The sequence below is a fragment of the Arachis ipaensis genome, chromosome B10 (genome assembly GCF_059453495.1).
Source record: "Arachis ipaensis isolate K30076 ecotype BB chromosome B10, ASM5945349v1, whole genome shotgun sequence".
In the NCBI taxonomy this organism is placed as follows: Eukaryota; Viridiplantae; Streptophyta; class Magnoliopsida; order Fabales; family Fabaceae; genus Arachis; species Arachis ipaensis.
In genome coordinates this window covers 89,757,484-89,763,759 of record NC_142435.1, presented here as the reverse complement: position 1 = coordinate 89,763,759, position 6,276 = coordinate 89,757,484, and the positions used below count along the sequence as shown (strand labels likewise).

The 6,276-nt window shown below is 37.3% G+C and overlaps 1 non-coding gene across 1 annotated transcript; it reads right to left on the bottom strand.

Annotated features, from left to right (window-relative positions):
* Positions 1 to 4,865: 4,865 nt before the first annotated feature.
* LOC148580815 (small nucleolar RNA R71) lies at positions 4,866 to 4,973 on the bottom strand. Its single transcript, XR_015895839.1, has one exon. It is a non-coding gene; the product is annotated as a small nucleolar RNA R71 (small nucleolar RNA).
* Positions 4,974 to 6,276: the final 1,303 nt, after the last annotated feature.

The following is a 6,276-nucleotide window of genomic DNA, read 5'->3' as shown; positions in this document are numbered from 1 at the left end:
TCTTCATTCTTCTCATCATAGCCAAGGACATGCGATTGATGCTAGCCCCCAGGCCACACAATGCTTTTTTGATGGTGATATCACCTATGATGCGGGGAATTTTGAAACTCCCAGGGTCTTTCATCTTCTGAGAAAGCTTCTTTCGTATGATGGGACTGCACTCCTCAGTCAGCACTATGGTTTCCTTTTCTCTCTAGTTCCTCTTTCTTGTCATGAGCTCCTTTAAAAATTTGGCATAGAGTGGCATTTGCTCTAATGCCTCAACAAAGGGTATGTTGATTTGGAGCTTCTTAAAAATTTCTAGGAATCTAGAGAACTGGCTATTTTTCCCATCCTTCTTCAGCATTTGTGGATATGGTGCATGTGGCACATAAAGCTTTAGAACTGGCTTTGATGAGGATGATGCAGGGATCTCTGTGTCTTTCTAGTTTTTAGGCTCCTTTGTAGTTTCTTTTTCTGGGTTGCTCTGACTTGGGGACACTTCTTCTACAACTTGTCCACTTCTCAGTGTGATGACCTTGCATTTCCCTCTTGGGTTAGCCATGGTATCACTGGAAAATGTATGTGTGGGCATTGGTATTTGCTTAGATAAGCTTCCTAATTGTACTTCCAATTTTGAGATTGCTGCGCCTTGATTCTTTAGGTTTGATCTGCACTCTTCTTGGTTGGCATTGATGAGCGGATAATTTATACGCTTTTTGACATTGTTTTTAGTATGTTTTTAGTAGGATCTAGTTACTTTTAGGGATGTTTTCATTAGTTTTTATGTTAAATTCACATTTCTGGACTTTACTATGAGATTGTGTGTTTTTCTGTGATTTCAGGTATTTTCTGGCTGAAATTGAGGGACTTGAGCAGAAATCAGATTCAGAGGTTGAAGAAGGACTGATGATGCTGTTGGATTCCGACCTCCCTGCACTCAAAGTGGATTTTCTGGAGCTACAGAACTCAAAATGGCGCGCTTCCAATTGCGTTCAAAATTAGACATCCAGGGCTTTCCAGTAATATATAATAGTCCATACTTTGGCCAAGAATAGACGATGTAAACTGGCGTTCAACGCCACCTTTGTGCCCAAATCTGGCGTCCAGCGCCAGAAAAGGAACCAAAACCAGAGTTGAACGCCCAAACTGGCACAAAAGCTGGCGTTCAACTCCACAAATGGCCTCTGCACGTGCAACACTTAAGCTCAGCCCAAACACACACCAAGTGGGCCCCAGAAGTGGATTTATGCATCAATTACTTACTTATGTAAACCCTAGTGACTAGTTTATTATAAATAGGACCTTTTACTATTGTATTAGGGCATCTTTGGTCTCAGTTTTAATTCATTGTTCATCTTAGGAGACTATTGATCACGTTTTAGGGGGCTGGCCATCTCGGCCATGCCTGGACCTTTCACTTATGTATTTTCAACAGTAGAGTTTCTACACTCCATAGATTAAGGTGTAGAGCTCTACTGTTCCTCAAAGATTAATGCAAAGTACTACTGTTTTCTATTCAATTCATCTTATTTCGCTTCTAAGATATCCATTCGCACCCAAGAATGTGATGAAGGTGATGATTATGTGTGACGCTCATCACCATCTCCCCTATGAACACGTGCCTGACAAACACTTCCGTTCTACATGAAATAAGCTAGAATGAATATCTCTTAGATCTCTTAACCGGAATCTTCGTGGCGTAAGCTAGAATGATGGCGGCATTCAAGAGAATCCGGAAAGTCTAAACCTTGTCTGTGGTATTCCGAGTAGGATTCAATGATTGAATGACTGTGATGAGCTTCAAACTCGCGATTGCAGGGCGTTAGTGACAGACGCAAAAGGATAGTAAATCCTATTCCAGCATGATCGAGAACCGACAGATGAATAGCTGTGCCGTGACAGGGTGCGTGAGCATATTATTCACTGAGAGGATAAGATGAAGCCATTGGCAAGGGTGATGCCTCCAGACGATTAGCCGTGCCGTGACAGGGCATTGGATCATTTTCCCGAGAGATGACCGAAAGTAGCCATTGACAGTGGTGATGTATCACATAAAGCCAGCCATGGAAAGGAGTAAGACTGATTGGATGAAGATAGCAGGAAAGCAGAGGTTCAGAGGAACGAAAAGCATCTCCATTCGCTTATCTGAAATTTCTACCAATGATTTACATAAGTATCTCTATCCCTATTCTATTATTTATTATTCGAAAACTCCATGATTATTTTATATCCGCCTGACTGAGATTTACAAGGTGACCATAGCTTGCTTCATACCAACAATCTCCGTGGGATTCGACCCTTACTCACGTAAGGTATTACTTGGACGACCCAGTGCACTTGCTGGTTAGTTGTATCGAAGTTGTGACAAATTATGAATGTGTAATCACGATTACGCGTACCAAGTTGCTCACGTGCCAGGAATAGTTTGAGCCTGGACATCACAATTTCGTGCACCAAGTTTTTGGCGCCGTTGCCGGGGATTGTTTGAGTTTGGACAACTGACGGTTCATCTTGTTGCTCAGATTAGGTAATTTTCCTTTTGTTTTCCTTTCAAAAATTTTATTTTTTAAAAAATATTTCTAAAATTTTCTCATCTGTTTTCGAAAATAATATAAAAATGTTTTCAAAAATTTTATTCAAAATTTTTAAGAATGAATTCTAGTGTTTCATGAAGCATGTTGAAGCCTGGCTGGCTGTAAAGCCATGTCTATTCCTTTGGGAATGAGTATGTCAGGCATGTCATATCTGAATTACATGCTGAAGCTTGGCTGGCCAATGGCCATGTCTAGTATTTTGGACCGGAGCTTTCATTGAATGCTTGGCTGGCTAGTGAGCCATGTCTAATTCCTGGACTGAAGCTTTAGACTAAGAATGCAAGATTCCTGTAATTCATATTAAAAATTTTGGAATCCTTATTTTTCTTTTTCATATAATTTTCGAAAAAATCCAAAAAAATTAGAAAATCATAAAAATCAAAAATATTTTTGTGTTTTTTGTTTGAGTCATGAGTCATGTTATAAGTTTGGTGTCAATTGCATGTGCATCTTGCATTTTTCGAAAATTTCATGCATTCATAGTGTTCTTCATGATCTTCAAGTTGTTCTTGGTAAGTCTTCTTGTTTGATCTTGATGATTTTTTGTTTTGTGTCTTTTCATGTTTATCATATGCATTCTTGAATTCTTAGTGTCTAAGCATTAAAGAATTCTAAGTTTGGTGTCTTGCATGTTTTCTTTGCATTAAAAATTTTTCAAAATTATGTTCTTGATGTTCATCATGATCTTCATAGTGTTCTTGGTGTTCATCTTGACATTCATAGCATTCTTGCATGCATTCATTATTTTGATCTAAAAATTTCATGCATTGCATAATTTTCATGTTTTTCATAAAAATTCCAAAAATCAAAAAAAAATATCTCTCCCTTTTTCTCTCATCAAATTCGAAAATTTGAGTTGACTTTTTCAAAAATTTTTAAAATCAAGTTGTTTCTCATGAGTCAAATCAAATTTTCAATTTGAAAATCTTATCTTTTTCAAAATCTTTTTCAAAAATCAAATCTTTTTCAAAATTTTTAGTTATTTTCGAAAATTCCAAAAATATTTTTCAAAAAATCTTTTTCTTATTTTTATACCAAATTTTCGAAAATAACAATAACAATTAATGTTTTGATTCAAAAATTTCAAGTTTGTTACTTACTTGTTAAGAAAGATTCAAACTTTAAGTTCTAGAATCATATCTTGTGATCTCTTGTGAATCAAGTCATTAATTGTGATTTTAAAAATTCAAATCTTTTTCAAAAACTAATTTTTATCATATCTTTTCAAAAATATCTTCTTATCTTATCTTTTTCAAAAATCTTTCAAAATATCTTTTCTAACTTCCTAACTCCTTACCTTTTCAAAATTTGTTTCAACTAACTAACTAACTTTTTGTTTGTTTCTTAACTTTTTCAAAACTACCTAACTAACTCTCTCTCTCTAATTTTCGAAAATATCTTCCCTCTTTTTCAAAAATTTCTTTTTAATTAACTAATTATTCTTATTTTTATTTTTGATTTTAAAAAATTTTCGAAAAATACTAACATTTTTCAAAAACTATTTTCAAAAATCACTAACTCTTGTTCAAAAAAAAAAAACTATTTTCGAAAATTCCTTCTCTCTCATCTTATTCTATTTATTCATTCATATCCTAACATCTCATCTCACATCTCTTCCATCCTTACAGTTGTGTTTCTTCCATTATATTACATTCTTTGTCTCCCCCTCTTCTTCTACTCACATAAGGATCCCTACACTGTGGTATAAAGGATCTCCATTATTATTATTACTTTTCTGTGCCTTCTTCTTTGTCATATGAGCAGGAGCAAGGACAAGAACATTCTTGTCGAAGCAGATCCAGAACCTGAAAGGACTCTGAAGAAAAAATTAAGAGAAGCTAAAATGCAACAATCCAGAGATAACCTTTCAGAAATTTTCGATCAGAAAGAGGAGATGGCAGCCGAAAATAATAATAATGCAAGGAGGATGCTTGGTGACTTTCTGCACCTAATTCCAATTTACATGGAAGAAGCATCTCCATTCCTGCCATTGCAGCAAACAACTTTGAGCTGAAACCTCAATTAGTTTCTCTGATGCAGCAGAACTGCAAGTTTCATGGACTTCCATCTGAAGATCCTTTTCAGTTCTTAACTGAATTCTTGCAGATATGTGATACTGTTAAGACTAATGGAGTAGATCCTGAAGTCTACAGGCTCATGCTTTTCCCTTTTGCTGTAAAAGACAAAGCTAGATTATGGTTAGATTCTCAACCCAAACATAGCCTGAACTCTTGGGATAAGCTGGTCACGGCTTTCTTAGCCAAGTACTTTCCTCCTCAAAAGCTGAGCAAGCTTAGAGCTGATGTTCAAACCTTCAGACAGAAAGAAGGTGAATCCCTCTATGAAGCTTGGGAAAGATACAAACAGTTGACCAAAAAGTGTCCTTCTGACATGCTTTCAGAATGGACCATCCTGGATATATTCTATGATGGTTTATCTGAGCTATCAAAGATGTCACTGGACACTTCTGCAGGTGGATCCATTCACCTAAAGAAAACGCCTGCAGAAGCTCAAGAACTCATTGACATGGTTGCTAATAACCAGTTCATGTACACTTCTGAAAGGAATCCTGTGAATAATGGGACGCCTATGAAGAAGGGAGTTCTTGAAGTTGATACTCTGAATGCCATATTGGCTCAGAATAAAATATTGACTCAGCAAGTCAATATGATCTCTCAGAGTCTGCATGGAATGCAAGCTGCATCCAACAGTACTCAAGAGGCTTCTCATGAAGAAGAAGCTTATGATCCTGAGAACCCTACAATAGCAGAGGTAAATTAATTAGGTGAACCTTATGGAAACACCTATAACTCATCATGGAGAAATCATCCAAATTTCTCATGGAAGGATCAAAAGCCTCAACAAGGCTTTAATAATGGTGGAAGAAACAGGTTTAGCAATAGCAAGCCTTTTCCATCTTACACTCAGCAACAGACAGAGAACTCTGAACAAAATACTTCTAATTTAGCAAATTTAGTCTCTGATCTATCTAAGGCCACTGTAAGTTTCATGAATGAAACAAGATCTTCCATTAGAAATCTGGAAGCACAAGTGGGCCAGCTGAGTAAAAGGATCACTGAAATCCCTCCTAGTACTCTCCCAAGCAATACAGAAGAGAACCCAAAAGGAGAGTGCAAGGCCATTGACATAAGCATCATGGCCGAACCTGTAAGGAGAGGAGAGAACGTGAATCCCAAGGAGGAAGACCTCCTGGGACGTCCAGTGATCAATAAGGAGCTTCCCTCTGAGGAACAAAAGGACTCTGAGGCTCATTTAGAGACCATAGAGATTCCATTGAACCTCCTTATGCCCTTCATGAGCTCTGATGAGTATTCCTCTTCTGAAGAGAATGAGGATGTTACTGAAGAGCAAACTGCCAAGTTTCTTGGTGCAATCATGAAGCTGAATGCCAAATTATTTGGCATTGATACTTGGGAAATTGAACCTCCCTTGTTCATCAATGAACTAAGTGATCTGGATCAACTGACATTGCCTCAGAAGAGACAGGATCCTAGAAAGTTCATAATACCCTGTACCGTAGGCACCATGATCTTTAAGGCTCTGTGTGACCTTGGTTCAGGAATAAACCTCATGCCCCTCTCTGTAATAGAGAAACTAGGAATCTATGGGGTGCAAGCTGCTAAAATCTCATTAGAGATGGCAGACAGTTCAAGAAAACAGGCTTATGGACAAGTAGATG